This window comes from Haliotis cracherodii, unplaced genomic scaffold (genome assembly GCF_022045235.1).
Source record: "Haliotis cracherodii isolate W230 unplaced genomic scaffold, xgHalCrac1.p SCAF_8, whole genome shotgun sequence".
Taxonomy (NCBI): Eukaryota; Metazoa; Mollusca; class Gastropoda; order Lepetellida; family Haliotidae; genus Haliotis; species Haliotis cracherodii.
In genome coordinates, this window is record NW_027266341.1 from 46,511,890 (window position 1) to 46,530,186 (window position 18,297).

General features: G+C 39.2%; 1 pseudogene; it reads left to right on the forward strand.

The window, feature by feature from the left end:
* The first annotated feature begins 1,755 nt into the window (after window positions 1-1,755).
* On the forward strand, window positions 1,756-7,313 carry LOC139450703 (beta-1,3-galactosyltransferase 5-like; annotated as a pseudogene).
* Window positions 7,314-18,297: the final 10,984 nt, after the last annotated feature.

An 18,297-nucleotide genomic window follows, 5' to 3' on the forward strand; every position in this document is an offset into this window, starting at 1 on the left:
AAGTGTCATCTTCACCAGTGGTTTATAATTACGATGCATAAATACTGAACGGGTAATAACATCCTATGCATGTTACTCAAAGACACTTTCCCTTGTTCTCATATTCTCTTTTTGCATAGAAAGCAATCACATTTTATTTCCAGTGTACTGTGTCAGCCAACGTTGACTTTAAACTTAGTTGTTTTGACATTCATTGATGCGAATCAAAGTGAGGACCACGTTTAAGTTGAGTGTATTGACATATGGACTATGAACCTTCTCAACCATGCTGTTTGACCTTGTGGTTATTGTCTATTGTACGTATGGCTGACGAGAAGAAGGAGAACTTTTTACCAGTATCTGGGACACACGTCCCATGTTGGACGGACACGACTATTTCCAGAAAACATACAGTCACTTTTCATTTCAGGTTTATACTGCAAAACCATTTGTTGTAGCACAAACTCACACATGTCATATACTGTAAATACATTAATCGATGAGTTCCCTGTTTGTTCGAAGGGAAGACCTCCCTGATAGTTTAATCCTGCAGGCTGCAACATCCCAACTCTATCACGACGGGACAAGGGTGTGGTATGGGATCAGAGTTCTCTTTGGTTACTAAGTTACAATTCAAAGCGCAGAGATACGACTTACAAACAGCTAGCAGGTCGCCCCTCGATTATTGACCTTGGCGTGTCTGAAGCACATCATTGAACTTTTGTCACACCAAAGTGGTAAACATAAGAAAACCCGCATCGCTTAAAACCAAATTGATCTGACTAATACATTTGAATACATTTGACGTGAAAGTCAATACATTCACTCACATACTAAAACATTTACTTTGTTCTTGAAAGGTGTCACAAGAGTCCAAGGCACCGTGGGCTGCTGTACAGGGTGGAGTCCCTGAGGCGTGCCAGAATCCTATAAGCGAGAGTTCGGATCCCAAATTCGCCCTGTATGATTTAGCAAAATACCCGTACCCCTGCGAATACCTGCATCAGTGACCCATGAAGATCCAGGGTAGTATAGGTCTTCAACAACCCATCCTAGGTGACTATGCTTGTCGTAAGAAGCGACTAACGGGATCGGGTGGTCAGGCTCGCTGACTTGGTTGATGCATGTCACCGTATCCCAATTGCGCGGATTGATGCTCATGATATCAATCACTGAATTATTTACAGACCGCCGTCATATAGCTGGAAACAACAAAAAACAAACCTGCATCAGTGTGTTTCTTTTCCCACATCAATCTGGCACGCCCTGATATAACTGAAATGTTGTACAAAGAGGCGTTAAACCAAATTTACGCTCTCAGTTTTACACATATCACTACAATGTCTAGACATGTGCAGGAGATGGTTTAGACCAAGGAGAATTGCCACCCTTGAATGATTATTCAGAATGTTAAGTTCATGTACTTAACGTTACCTTCATTCAGACGACCATCGTGTAATTACGGGTACATTCACACATGCCTTGTGGGTAACCTACTTACAAATGATCGGGTTCACACGAAGGCCGATGCGTTTATCCATTATGACTGAGTAACAACTCCGAGGCTTAACCCGTCAAGCGTCACCCGTCTTCCCCCGCCCCATCCTTCCACACACACCTTCATGTTCACCACGAACGGGACGACAGGTGTGAACAGGTCTCACGACACGACGTCTATATAAAGGGAGGTTCGCAGCAGGCGCAGGTAGAGTGTTAAGCAGCACTGTGCAGACATATGTAGATACGTTTCAAACATACATCGCTGGGCTGTCCTGAATGCCGCGGTCCAAACATATCAAGTAAGTGTTTACGTGTTGTTTACTATTCAACATTGCCACACATTTGCTGATGCAAGTTGCTTTGAGTGGATAGTCGTCTAACGATACGATGTTCTTTTCATTGTATTGATACAAAATCCTATTCCAGTCGGTCATGACAGGTGTCATGCTTGGTACGTTTCCAGGAAACGATCTCGGGGAAGATTCGTTTGACGTGCCCTTTACAAAGTCAGCGAACCTGTCCATCCGATCCCGTCAGTCGCTTTGACGACAAGCATAGTCTTCACGCGTCACCTCTTTCTTACCAGGATAATAATGTGCTTATATTAATGCACCAAACGCAGGCTCAAAAGGATTTACATTCAAAGCAGGCCCAGAGGACTATACAATGTTTTCAATGTTAGTGATGTGACTGGCAAGAATATTTTTCTGCGCTATGGTATGCATGACCTGTTTGACTCCGCACTTCATCAACGTATTTTTGTAATGACGTACGTGCTGTTGCTGGTTTTGTGAATCGGGATATCAAGATAGAAGTTAAGAGTATAAGTTTTCTCTCATGCGTGGGATTCGAACTGCTAACATGCAAAATATAAAAGTCATTACTGCTATTCCACGGGACCAAGGAATAAGAAGCAATTGGCGACTATTTACATAATAACATTTTGTGACTAGTTTATGTCCGTTACGGTTATTTTATCATCTGTCACGTAAAGGTGACCTAGAATCGAAAAGGTTTAATCAATGTTTATTCGCCCGGAGTTGGGTACAGACTGGCTAAAGAAGGGACATAACTCCCACATTGTAACGCCACACTCAACTCGCGATCGCTTGCACCAATTTCATGACGGTGCCCTGTAAATGTCCAGACGAGACAGACCACTGATTGATATTATTAGGAAAGATCCACGCCATAGACGTACGTGACCCGCTATCATCCACTAGGTCGCCGAGCTACCTGATTCATTAAGTCATCGAAGTACCTGATCCTGGCGCTGATACACCCAATCCATTAAGTCGCTGATACACCCGATCCATTAAGTCGCTGATACATCCGATCCATTAAGTCGCTGATACATCCGATCCATTAAGTCGATGATACATCCGATCCATTAAGTCACTGATACATCCGATCTATTAAGCCGCTGATACATCCGATCCATTAAGTCGCTGATACATCTGATCCATTAAGTCACTGATACATCCGATCCTTTAAGTCGCTGATACACCCGATCCATTAAGTCGCTGATACATCCGATCCATGAAGTTACTGATACATCCGATCCATTAAGTCGCTGATACATCCGATCCATTAAGTCACTGATACATCCGATTCATCAAGTCGCTGATACATCTGATCCATTAAGTCTCTGATACATCTGATCCATTAAGTCGCTGATACACCCGATCCATGAAGTAACTGATACATCCGATCCATTAAGTCGCTGATACATCTGATCCATTAAGTCGCTGATAACCCAATCCATTAAGTCGCTGATACATCCGATCCATTAAGTCACTGATACATCCGATCCATTAAGTCGCTGATACATCCGATCCATTAAGTCACTGATACATCCGATTCATTAAGTCGCTGATACATCTGATCCATTAAGTCGCTGATACATCTGATCCATTAAGTCACTGATACATCCGATCCATGAAGTCTCTGATACATCCGATCCATTAAGTCGCTGATACATCTGATCCATTAAGTCGCTGATACATCCGATCCATTAAGTCACTGATACATCCGATCCATTAAGTCGCTGATACATCTGATCCATTAAGTCGCTGATAACCCAATCCATTAAGTCGCTGATGCATCCGATCCTTTAAGTCGCTGATACATCCGATCCATTAAGTCGCTGATACACCCGATCCATGAAGTCGCTGATACACCCGATCCATGAAGTCGCTGACACATCCGATCCATTAAGTCGCTGATACATCCGATCCATTAAGCCGCTGATACATCCGATCCATGAAGTCGCTGATACATCCGATCCATTAAGTCGCTGATACATCCGATCCATTAAGCCGCTGATACATCCGATCCATGAAGTCGCTGATACATCCGATCCATTAAGTCGCTGATACATCCGATCCATTAAGTCGCTGATACATCTGATCCATTAAGTCACTGATACATCCGATCCATTAAGCCGCTGATACATCCGATCCATTAAGCCGCTGATACATCTGATCCATTAAGTCGCTGATACATCCGATCCTTTAAGTCGCTGATACACCCGATCCATTAAGTCGCTGATACATCCGATCCATGAAGTCGCTGATACATCCGATCCATTAAGTCACTGATACATCCGATCCATTAAGTCGCTGATACACCCGATCCATTAAGTCACTGATACATCCGATCCATTAAGTCGCTGATACATCTGATCCATTAAGTCGCTGATACATCCGATCTATTAAGTCGCTGATACTTTCGTCACGCATGACTGATTACATCATCTTGAGAAAACATAATTATTCCCGTAATTATATCTTTCATGGCTCTTACAAATATTGGGACCAAACAATAATGAAATACATTAGGGTGTGCTTAACTTTTTTCTTTGTGTATATATGTCAGTGCACACACGAATGTCAAGAATTTGTCCCTATGTAATGCCTTGAAAGAGGCCAGTGCTTCATTATTGAATACTGTCTGAAGATGCCAGTCGGTGTTTCAATCAGGCATATAACATGCATGTCAGGTTGCATGATAAAGACCTCGATTGCCCGCTCGTGTATAGGTACAGCCAGCATTTTAGAAACTGTCACATCACGTGTGTTAGTCAACCATAGGATGTACCTCTCAATCACACATCCTGTTCCAAGCTGGCCACAAATGCATTTGATATTTTACGAGCGTTTCAGTCATTTGTTGCCACTGACAATCACGAGAAATAAACCAACACCAATGTTCAGTGCCACATGGCAGTACTGTTAGTGTGCAAACTATATCAATGGACACTCCGGGGTAGTATTGATCCCCAATAACCTGTTCTTGTCGTAAGTGGCGACTTCATTGATCAGGTGGTCAGACTCTTTTAGCAATATTCATGCAATATCACGGCGGGGGACACCAGAAAAAGGCTTCACACATTGCACCATTATCGCGAATCGTACCCGGGTTTTCGGCGTGACGAGCGAACGCTTCAACCACTAGGCTACCCGACCGCCCCATCAGCATCTGTGGCTTGGTTGATAGGGTCTGACATGAAATCAATCACTGATAGTGAATCGATAGTTTACACGCAAGCACCATATGACTAGAATATGTTCGGTGCGGCGAATAAGCAAGGTGTAGATAAAACAATAACCTTTTTCGTCAAAAGTACTTTCATAATGCACGATTAGCAAATTGTCAATAAAACATTTTCCGTTTATTTTTTTATCATTTCGCATGCGTCAATTAATCTCAAAGTTAAGTTTACAAATAAGCGTGAGGAAATTAAGTTCTTGGTACTTACTATATTGCATCACAAGGTAAGTGAAAGATGCTTGACTTTCGCGCGTTACCGAAATGAAGTGGTGGTTTGAAACCACCGAAGGATGAGGTTCATTTGTCGTCTACTCATCAATGATGTATTTAATGCTGGTTCATACCCTTAGGAAGCTAAACGCGGACACACCAAATACCAAAAAGATATGAAAATAAAACATGTGTGTCACACCTTATCTTGGTAGAGGGGCCACGGGTGGCTTTGTGCTCTAAGTTGCCGCAATTCTTTGTCTAGAATTGCGTCCCTTGGACACACCAAAAATCTATGATCGTGGGTTCGAATCCCAGTTCACCCCGATTCTGTTTCCACAGTTTTCAGCACCATATCTATGCCCGTGGGTTTCACCACAGTGATGAACTTTATCACTCAGGACATAATTTGTAAGTGTTGTAATGGGCATCTGTTGTCAACTTAGCATTACTGACACGACTTATTCTTCAGAACAAGTAACATTTATAACAAGAGTGAGGTACAGACATATAGATTTGTGACAGCTGTCAAAATGATCGGTATCTTCAAGGCTGGTTTAGGGATGGGTTAATATATACATCAGTTCACAGTGCTACTTGGGAAAAAGTTAGGTTTCATGTGTGTGTGTGTGTGTGTGTGTGTGTGTGTGTGTGTGTGTGTGTGTGTGGATACATATTGTAATTGCATTTAATGTCAGACGTTTAAACTGTTCAACAATATTTAATAATGACTAACGAACATAATTTGTTTCGTATTACAGGTACACCAGGTGGGTCTGTGACAACAGTTGATAAAAAGGAGATAATAACGATGAGGCTGAAAAACATGCAGTACTTGATATGTCCGATGATAATTCTTATCTCTTTAAACGTATGTTATGTATTTGTGAAAACGAAAAGTGATACCACGAGAAAATATTCGCCACATATACGGCTTGTGAGCAGCAAGCACAAGCATTTTCAAAATACCTTCAGCTCCTTCAGCACCGATCACGCCTTATCTGAAGTAGACACTGAAAGCCAACCTGATGCAGCTGTTGGCATTTCATACCCTGTGATCATCACGGAGGAGTCAAACAAAGAACCTACGTCTGTATCTGGATCTCATGTTCGGCCGTTTAGGTGTAACAGCTGTTTCAGACACGACTTCATGTATCTCATACAAAATAAAGACATCTGCAGCGAGACGAATAATGACTCCGTTGACCTTCTAATACTCATCCTGACAAGCCACAACAATGTGTACAGAAGGAATGGCATACGCGCAACATGGGCTTCAATCTCCAGGAACAATACTGGACATGTGCGCTATGTCTTCCTACTGGGTGAAGTTCTTCGTGATCAGTTAATGGAAAACGTTAAGCTTGAGGCAATGCGCCATAAAGACATGTTGATGGAGGACTTCAGAGACTCGTACACCAATCTGACATACAAAACCATCATGGGTTTAAAATGGGCTTCCTTATTTTGTGACAATGCCAAATTTGTCCTAAAAACAGATGACGACATGTGGATAAATGTGCCTGAAATGATACGACTAGTCAAGCGCAATCAGTTATTTTTGCAGTCAGGTGCATTAGGAGCATGTGGACGTTTAGATGTGATAAGGGACAAGAGGTCCAGGGGTTACATTTCCTTCAACGACTATCCTGAGCCATACTATCCTGATTATTGTTCAGGTAGTGGCTATGTTACTAGTATGGCCGTTGCAAAACAGGTATATGACATATCGCGTCATGTACCGTTCTTGAAGTTTGAAGACGCATATTTTGGTTTATGTATTGACGCCCTTGGAACGGTGAACCTCAGATACCAAAGAGGATGTTTTTACACAGGTGACTATAGGAAAAACCTGTGTATTTTGAAATCAAAATATGTTTTAACATGTCATGGTGTGCCTTTACCATTAATCAAAAAGGTAATGCAAGCTGAATGTTGACGTTGATGTTGCTACAATTGTATCAGGCCTACAACTTACCTTAAACATCGAACTGGAACGATCACCACTGTCTGCATTATAATTATGTGACTGTCTGCACCGATGATCTTTGCATAAGTTGTTATAAAACTTATATAACTTTAGAGGCTGCCGTTTTCTGTACGTACACATATCAGGGACAATAAATGATGTTTGCTTTGTCATATACCATTTCTCATTTTTGAAAATAGACTACAATTCGCCTCACTCTATAACTGGAGACCGCCATTTCGAGCGTAGGAGTCATGGTGCTAAATGTTCACTGCTATCACCTGACGTATTTCGTATTACGTATTGTAATTTAATCGTATATCCATTGCTTCCTCGAGGATTTTGATTTCTGAACTCAGTGAAATAGCAGACTGTACCGACTACTCTTGACGAAATGCAAAATCTGAAACTTATCATGGATGCAGAGATAAAAGTCAGAAGAGGAAATCTCAGGTTTGAAAGGTTAATTTTCAAGGACGATGTAAGTGTGAGCAGTAACCATCACAGCGATTCCCCTGTGTTCACCCTACAGTTTGCTCAGAGCAACCTCACAACGCCAAATCAAGAGGTGGAGACAACAGAGAAAGGTGTGTAAGAGTGTGGATGGGCATTATTCTGTGGAGTCATGTCCCTTATGTCTTGGAAGTTTATGTTCTAAACTAATGTACGCTGAGCCCTAGAGGAAAACGTTCATCAAACATTGGAAAATAAGTCAAACTCAGTTTCATAAAATGACGTTTATGATTTCTGTGGATAATACGTCAAAAGGTGTTAATAAACTTATTCAAATTTCTTCAGTCATCTGCTCTACATTGCACCTTTATATAACGATAACCCAAGCAGGAACTCACTGTGGTTTATCAAAGACTGTACATTTTTATGGTAAAGCCTTTGATTCAGTTGACAGAGATTTTCTTTGATATAATGTAATGTTAATGTAATGTTAAAGAATAACATGCATGTTTACATGTTTAATATCTTAAAGGAAATGTATTCAAATCTGAAGCAGATGTTGAATCATCAAGATCAGTTTGCAGAGGAATGGTGACTAACTTTCTTAATTTTGCTAATTGGCATAAATGATCAATTCTGATGAAACGGAAGTGTTGGTTTTCAGAAATGGTTGGAAGTGGAGGAAGCATGAAGCCTTGTATGTTGGAGATAGAAGATTAATAATTTCAACTTAAAATCATTTGGGATCGATAATTTCGAACAATTTCTGTTCAAATTTTGTTAAAAAATAAAAATAAGCATCGTATTCGGTTAAATAATTTGCAAACATACTTCTGAATAGATCTCCAGTAGTTGCATTTAAAATAGTTGATGTTGCGATACAACCTGGAAGGTTGGAGACTTCAGAAATGTGAGGTTTCGCCAGTATGTAATGGGTGTAAGTTATACATGTACAAATAATGCCGTTGTAGCTGAATATGGCAGGAATTGTTTGTTGATTCCTCGTGGTTGAGTGGTTGAATATTTGTTTGAGCTTTGGAGCTCCCGGAGGATAGATATCCAAATCAATGTATTATGTTGTGTAATGTAATTGATGTTGCCAGGAATCCTGGATTTGTCTAGGAATCCCAGGGAGTTGGTAATAAAGCAGCGTTTCGAAATGAAATGTCTATTCAAGGATAATGGTTGTAAAGCGCAGTCAATCTTCTCTTCACTCAATATGTATTCCAATGTCAAGCATTCCTTTTGTATTGAGTCTCATCTGTCAAACAAGAAAACCAAAGAGATACGGCGCAGAAACATCTCATCACGACAGAAAGGAGGCTGATAATGGTAAACATGAATTTCATTGCATGTGCCGTATATTACAAGTTGCAGCATAAATACTTAGAAATTTACCTGTGTACAATCATGAAAAATTTCATTGAAATATTACATCGTAACAGTCTGTCAACTCGAACGAACTGTTCTAACTACAAAAGAGATGCATTAGCATCACGTTGTTCATGTCATGTTCAGCATGTCTAACTCCTCCGTGTATTATTAATGTTTATTTCAATTTGTACGTGGGTCAAATATTGCAAAAAGCGGCGTAAAACCACACTCACTGAATCACTCACTCCAAGGCCTTAAAAAGGAAATAAAAGGGATTGATTGATTGCACCATTTTTTACATAAGGTAAATCTTACACAGACTACCTCATAAGCTCACCACTTTCAGAAACCATCAATCCAAAAACATTACAAGAAGACATCGTTTTTGGAGTCACTTCGAGAAGCAATCGATAATATTTCACAATATATTCATTAATTGCCAAAACCCAGAAATCATTTGTCTGTTGAAGCGTGATCCCGTGATCTTTTTTCTCAGAAAATAACAAGAGAGTCTGTATCAAAATGTCTAAACATGAATTGTTGGTTTGATGCTTATGTTGCTTGTAAAGACGTGCGAACAGCCACGTCCACAAGTTTGGAAAAAGAGCCAAAATATATTATTTATATCATCATACATACAACTTCACTGCAAAGTCATATGAATAGCTACCAATGTTCCAATGTATGATCCAGACCTTATATTGACAAATTGACTGCATACTATGAGATTCTTGTAATTAAAGTGAAAATCCCTAAGGATATCCCATGCTACCGTTAGCACGAAGCACAGCAGAAACACTGTAAGTACACATTTATATTGTGACAAAATGTCTTCAGCAGTTTCTTCCATTTGGATAAAACAAAACTGCCCTGAACACTGATCATTGTTCGCGAAATATATTTAGAAACATATTAAATTGGTCGGGAAAACACAGGGAATATTATAGGAATCGATTACTGAAAATCAGTAATGACACCAGGTTGTCGCGAAAAGGGTAAGCAGGCCTTCACCCGGTAAGACCCACCACTCTCACACGATGTGCTTAAAAGGTAAATGTTTGTTGCCTGATGCCACACAGCATAGTCATGATCATACCATGTGACGGCGGTATGTGAGCAAACCAGACAATCAAGTGATGAACCAGCAACCCCAGTAATTTTGGGAAATTAAAGTTCGCTGTTTGTTTGTTTGTTTGTTTGTTTGTTGTTTAACGCCGCCTCAGCAAGGCGCCGGCTATATGACGGCGATCTGTAAATAATGAAGTCTTGACCAGACAATCAAGTATGTGATATTATGAGCATCGACTAACGTAATTGGAATAGGATGACTTGCATCAACAAAGTCAGCGAGTCTGACCACCCGATCCTGTAAGTCGCCTCTTACGTCAAGCGTGGGTTGCTGAAGATATATTCTAACGATGATTTTAACGGTTTTAAAGAAGTAAAATCCTATTATAATTTTCTTTCTCGTACTGAAAGTGGATATTGCCTAAAAGTCGGGCCGGTCGGGGCCAAAGTTATTATTGGCTAATTTCTCCATTACCATACCTACATATTATTGATGCAACAGACACACATGACATTAATATAATGAACAATCACAAACCAAAATAACGTGCAGCATAATTAAGTGATTGCGAGTAAATCGCTTGAAAATCAGAAAGTCGACCTGTGTGTAAGCGTTGTTGAGCTAGGTAACATGTAACTTATCAAATATGTCTGTCGGCATAGCGTTTAAATCTCTAGGATAGTCCTATATCTAAGTAAAAAACACTTTATAATGTCACTGTTCATCTTATTTAAAGCAGACACGATGGTTAAAGTAGAGCTCTTATCTCCATACTCTCAACAGTCTGACAAGTGTTCCGTCTGACTTGGCCCGGGCTGTCAAAATCAACTTAAACCTCAAAGATGTATCATGAAATGTGTTTACATCTATAGACTAGTATTTTATCTACCAAAATACAATTTATAGTGTCTTAGATCGTGGTATTTAAAGAAAACACGGTAGCGGTGCTCAAAGTGAAGCCCCTTTCCCTTCACATTCTCAGTGTAGTCTGTATCAGAAGTGTTTAGCTTGTGTTGGGTCCGACTTGGCCCGGGCTGTCAAAATCAACTTAAACCTCACAGATGTATCATCGAATGTGTTTACATCTATAGTCTGGTATTATAAACTATTCGCTCTCTCTTTTACTACACGTCAAGTGTGAGCTTGCTCCAGCTGACCGTCTGCCAATCGGAAGCCTCTTCCCACCCCCTGAATACTTGTACACTATTTGAGGAGTACATTCCCCGCGCCACTGATGATGTTTACATTTATGCTAGCCGCATAGCTGTGTTCAGTCATCCGTCCTCGGGACTTGGCCTAGGGCACCCTCCCCCACCAATCCTTAATAATTCCTTAGCAGATGATTGTTTATTTTCACATTATCTTAAACGCGATGATTTGGATTTTCTAAAATATTTATCAGAGTTTGACATTTTGTATTTACTGGAAACATTCAGTGATAAAGTTATTATTATTTATCAGAGTAAACCCCTTATTTAGCAAAGGCACATAAAACTGCCCGTCATGGACGACTGTATGTACACATATCAGATACAATAAATGATGTTTGCTTTGTCATATACCATTTTGTATGGTTTTGTCAAAAAGACATTAGATGCATTGTGCACACAGGTAATGCTTGGTATTGATTATTCTGTTGCTCTGATAATATCTAAACGGGTACTGCAAAGAAAAAAGGATATTTTCTTGATAGGTATGTACGTACCACCAGAGGGGTCCACATTGGTATTGAACTCCTTGAACAGTGGCTGGTTGTCTGTCTTACAGACCCTGATACAAATATATATCAAATACAGCCCATGCAAGTCTATAATGTTTGGCAAGTCTGGATTACTGCAGTATCAGGAAATGTCTTCTGAAAATGAAGAGAGTCACTGGTCTCCCTTTAATTATATTTTAATTCAGATAACTGAACAACTGTTTTTTCTGTACGATATGTTCATTTCACAGACTAGATGTTAGTCTAAGTGGCTGGTTGAGAACCTAGATATCCTAGCTGACTGTTATGTGGTTATCACCGGTGTTCTGAACGCCAGAGTTGGACAAAGAAACAACCCGCCAGAGAATTTACCTGACTTTAACGGTAACGTTTTTCTTCATAAGGAACCGGTACCACTTAAACATCGCAAGTCAAGTGACAATGTTACCAACAGATTTGGAAGAATATTACTAAATAGAATATTACTAAATTTGTAAACGGTTATTTTATCGCTTGAGTTGACGCTTTTCAGCTTGTGGAGTCATTGCATGTAAACGGCAGGGTTGAATCGGATCATATGCAATTAGATATCTATCTTACACATCAAGAAAAGACACTGAAAATGTATAATCATCATCGTTCAGATATATTTAGTGATAATTACAAATACACCTGGAATCAAACTGTAGCTAATGTATATATTGAAAATATCCACTGTGCCTCCCAATCATTTTTGTTAGCAGCAACACAGCTCGTGGATATAAGCATTGCGCTCTCGGATCATTTGGCCGGGTTATTATAAAAGCAGCCGAATGTATGAGAAGGCGTACATGTGCAGGCGCTTCTAGTGTTTTCATATTCACTGTAAGCGAGCAAAGTATCGAACTCGCAAGACTTTAAGACGTTTTCGGAAATGCAAATCTGTTCAAAATAGGCGACTTTATTGTGTTGAAATGAATAAATATAAGAGCATTTGAATGCAGACAAAACAAGCTTATCAAGTGAAATAAGTAGATATCTGAAAACTAACAACAAATAACCCTGCTAGATTCTGGAGGGTACTTTGGGGTATATCCACAGTACCCCGTCATTTTAACACTACCAGTCAGAATATGTGGTTTACATATTTCAGTGAAATGTTTCAGTCCGACAGTTTAAACCTCAAGGGTAATAAGATTAATATTGAAGACCCGCCTTAAGATGAAATTGATTATATTATACTAGAATCATCTATTACAGAGGAGGGCCGGTCTGGTATCCTAATGGTTAAAGCGTTCTCTCGTCACGCCGAAGACCCGACATGGGTACAATGTGTGAAGCTCATTTCTGGTGTCCCCCGCCGTGCTTTTGCTGGAATTTTGCTTAAAGCGATGTAAAACCACACTCAATCACTCACTCACTATCACAGAGGAAGAAATAGAAAAGGCTCTTTATAGTATATAAAATGGCAAATATGCGGGTATAGATGAGATTTTGATTGAAATGTTAAAAAGAACATCAGACAGTTTTGTGCCATTTTTTTATTTGCCTTTTTAATACGACTTACAACTCGGGTATATTTCCTTCAGTCTGGACCCAGTCTATTATAGTACCGCTACATGAGAAAGGAGATAAGAAGATGCCAGACAACTACAGGGGACATGTCATTATTAAGTGTTATAAGCAACATATATATGAGTGTTCTTAATAACAGTCTTTCCGCTTGGGCAGAACTAAAGGACAAAATGCCAGACTCGCAGCTTGCAGGCTTTGATGGAAATAAACATAAATTTGACTAAAATAGGAATGATTGAACCAAAAGTATATTTTAAAATATTTGATATACAGGTATTACCAATACTTTTATATGGGTCAGAAGTGTGGGGTTACCGGCGGTATGATCAGTTAGAACGAATTCATCTTTTGGCATGTAAAAGTTGTTTAAAGGTGTGCAAAAGAAACGCTAAATCCCATTGCCTACGGTGAATGTTGTCCCTACCCGCTTTATGTCAATGCGCAGGTCCGTATTGTAACGTATTGGTTAAAATGAACCAGAATGCACGAAGGGCGTATCCCAAGAAAAGTATATAACATGTTGATGTATTTCGATAACATCGGTCGTAATTTTTGAGTAGCATCTGTTCGTAACATTTTATTCTCGCATGGGTTTGGGCTTATATGGTTAAAACTAGTCTGTTGGGGACAATAGAGCTTTCATTGGGGTATTTAAAACGTGTTTTGTAAATTAATTTCGTCAAAACTGGATGTCAACACTCAGCAATGGTACCCGATATGTGATGTATAAAGAATATAAAACACTGTTTGAACCTGAAAGATATGAGTATTTTACAATACTAAACATGTACGCAGTGTATTTATCAAATTAAGATGTTTTACCTTTACGACAGAACGAGGGTAGATGGCAATCTATTGAATCATGTTTACGTATGTGTCCTGTTTGCAATATATCTGTTGAAGATGAATATAATTTCTTATTGATCTGTAAACATAATATTGAACTACGTGAACTGTATTTGCCAGAATTGTATTGAGAATTTCCAACTATATATAAATTCAAAAGTTCGTTGTGTATAACTCAGGATGATTTATTAAAACGTCTGCAATGTTATGTATATTATGCATACAAAAAAGACATATCATCGTAAAAGCCATGTAATGTGTTTCACATTGTACTATTGGCATTGCATTTCTTGTATATGGGTCAAATGCCTACACACAAATAAACTATTTTGATTTTGAACAATTCTGTGTACTCTGCCAGAAAAAAAACATTTTCTCTTATGCCCTGTATCAATTTAACTATTTTGTATCTGTAATTCGTCGATGCCTATCCTCTCCGTTTTGTCTGGAGAAGCCTACGCGTCTTTTAGATAATCCCATATGATGTATGTACGTATATTCTTTCTACGGTTATGGGTACATTATCGCTGTACATGTATGTGGACGCCCTCATATATATGTGTGAAAAACAGCAAATACTCTACAAGGGATATTGTTATATAATGTCATGTAATAATTGTGATCGCATCCATTGTCATTTTGTCAATATGCATTGTGGTATTTCGGCGACGAATGCGGGTTAGAACTGGTCCCTAGCACCCTAAACTCGTGATTAAATGGATCGGATATTTGGCCTGACTCGTTGCTCTCAGTATCAATCACTGGATCGTATGATCTGAGCTCGATTATGTTATTTGATTTAAACATATTTATTTTCACAAAAATGTGAAAATGGATTGGTAAACAAGCGAAGCGCTTATGTTAATACCGCTCCATAGATGTAACAAATGAATTGCACATGCCAAGCTAGATGTGTAAATATAATAAATATATTTTCAGTTTATAGTAAACAATTCATTTGATTGAAAATCTGCCGGTTTTTAAAATGAAGTTTTGAATAGAATCTAATGTTTTGATATGCTCTTCCTTTCTCAAATACGAATTTCCGCATAGCACTGTTTGTAAAGAATGACCATGTTGGTAAAAAAACATTTCATTTCGAAGAACATGGTAATTTGTACACACAAAAAAGAAGTGTAAAGCATCTTCGGTATGATATCCACAGGAACAAGTCCTTGTATCCAAAATATATCTATCATACTGATCTGCGTTAAGATCGCTGCAGCCAAACCGGAGGCGACTGTGAATAATTTGACATAATCTGTTTCCATAATTTAAATTCCAGTGTAAACCATTATCTCCCCATACGTGAAGCAAATTCTTAAATTGTGTAACAGTCTCTGCCCCCGTAACATATTCCAAAGTTGTGTTGTAGCTGGTATAATTGAAACTGCATACGCTTTTGTTTTACACTTCACTGTTTGAAAATTAGTTTTACCCCGTAAGCTACAATTTGTGTTTTCCGAAACTGTGTTAGGAATAAGCCTACAAAGATATCCCGGGAGAAAATATTATTCATTTTGTAAAACATTACCAGTTTTGAATTGTATCTTCTCTCTTTTAATGAATGAGTGAGTGAGTTGGGTTTAAAGCCGCTTTCCTAGTTTTTAAATGACTTACAATTTGTTTCATTGTAAATCTTCTGGTTACTCGTAGCCCGGACAGCGCCATATATGGTTCTAAGAGCATCCAAATTTTTTTTTTACCAATAAAGTAGCTCGTTCATTGGTACAGTTGTCACAAATATGACAACAATAATAAAAACAAATGGTAAAATAAATGATTTGTACATAGTTTCTAAGGTAGTTCGGGAGAGACGATATTTATAACTTCTTAAACAGTTCAGTATGTGCTTTATATATAGACATGCAATGTTTGGCAAGGAAATACTTAACAGTTTATTTGTTATACTCCATAAGTGAACCCACCCTATATTAAAACTTAAATCCAACTTGTTGCCATGGAAACGTAACAAATAGAAATATATAAAATTCCTAAATAGCAAAAGGCACCAGTTCAGCATGAGTCTGATAGACATGCAAAGTTTTGTTAGAAAGTTTTGAATGGGTTTTGAGTTATGCTCCGGAAACGAACTCTACCCTATAGAACCTAAGTCCAACTTGTTGCCATGGAAACGTAAAATATAAAAAAATATAAAATTCCTAAATAGCAAAAGGCACCAGTTCAGCATGAGTCTGATAGACATGCAAAGTTTTGTTAGAAAGTTTTGAATGGGTTTTGAGTTATGCTCCGGAAACGAACTCTACCCTATAGAACCTAAGTCCAACTTGTTGCCATGGAAACGTAAAAAATAAAAAAATCTAAAATTCCTAAATTGCAAAAGGCACAACTTTACCACTTGAGTGCTATAAATGCAAAGTTTGATGAGGATTTTTTAACAGCTTCGGAGTTCTGCTCCGGAAACAAACATCACTCACAAAGTTAGCCTATGTCCAGCATGCTTTCATGAAAATTGGAAAATATAAAAAAATGGAAAAATTCAAAAATAGCAAAAGGCACTACTTGACCACTTAAAGTGATATAAATGCAAAGCTTGATGAAGACATATGTAACGGTTTTCGAGTTCTGCAGGGCAATAATCACATTACAGATAGGACACACTTAACTAAACTCTCACCTACACAAAATCAGAAAACACCCAACAGGTAAATGCTCTGTAACCAAATACAAAAACCTGAACATGCACTATCACACTGCACACACCACCAACAACACAGACCAACCCTCAAATCCACAATAAACTGCAACAACCAAATGTTTCTAGCAACACATCTAAACTCACTAAACGACCTACAAGACTTCAAAGCATTAGGCAGTTTCCTAATTATGACAGGCCGTCTAGGCCGCATCTAATAAACTACAAATTCATGCTATCGCCAATCTTAAACCCTAAAAAAACAAAATCCACAATAACACACAACCACACAAACTCCCTTAGTTCCCCCATCTATAGCACGACCTTCTTCAAAATTCCGAATTTTCAAAAAAATAAATAAGCAGCCCTAAAGCCCTCAGGTTGCCCTTTTCGGACATACCCTCATCGGCAAAACCACAGAGTGGTGAGAACGAGGCTGCGCGATTGAAGGCACGCTATCGAGTTGGCGGGACGACAATGTACATGTTACTAGGTATAAATGTACACTCTTCAAAAAAACAAACGCATAGGTGTTTTGAGAATTCCAATTAGATTTTTGTCCCCAGCAATCGTCATATAGACAAGTCTTATGTTTGATTCCCGTTAATCTTGTCATGTTTGTTGTGCAAATATTTTTGTAAACGTTTATCAGCAAAAATGCAAAGGATGCACGGAAATTGCTTTCAGAAAAAACATTTCAGCACAATGCACGTGCAAAATGTTGGAAACAAGAGTAGAGACACTGACTATAAATGACCGTAGAAAATTCATCAGTTCATTACGAATTTACTGACGTGAACGGAGATCGAAAAATGCCAAGATTAACTGCAGCTGACCGAAATATAGCCATTGGGCGTTTGGAAGCAGGGGAGTCCCAGTCTGCCGTTGCAAGACACTTCAACGTTCATCAAAGCACAATCGATATAACCGCACTAATTCGACTCAAGATCATCCTAGAAGTAGACGACCAAGAGTGACCACCCCTGCTCCGGATCGGTACATCCGGTTGCACCACCTTCGGAATCGATTTGCTACCGCAACGGACACTGCGGGACAAGTGCCTGGTATGCGAAGAATTTCCGACCAAACCATCAGAAATCGTCTGAGGGAAGTGGGAATTCGAGCGAGACGACCAAAAGTTGGACTTGTCTTGCGACGTGTACACCGTCAACGACGTATCCGGTGGTGCAACAGAGTACAGGCATGAGATCTCAGGAACTGGCGACGAGTCACGTTTTCTTCTTCAACGACGGGATGGAAGACAACGTGTATACCGACGTCGACATGAACGTTTGCGCTGAACTGCGTTCGACAGGTGGACCGATTTGGTGGAAGGAGTGTCTTTATGTGGGGAGCCATATCCTACACGGGTATATCACAGTTAGTGGTTGTCCAGGGCAATCTTACAGCAAACCGATACATAGACCAAATTCTGC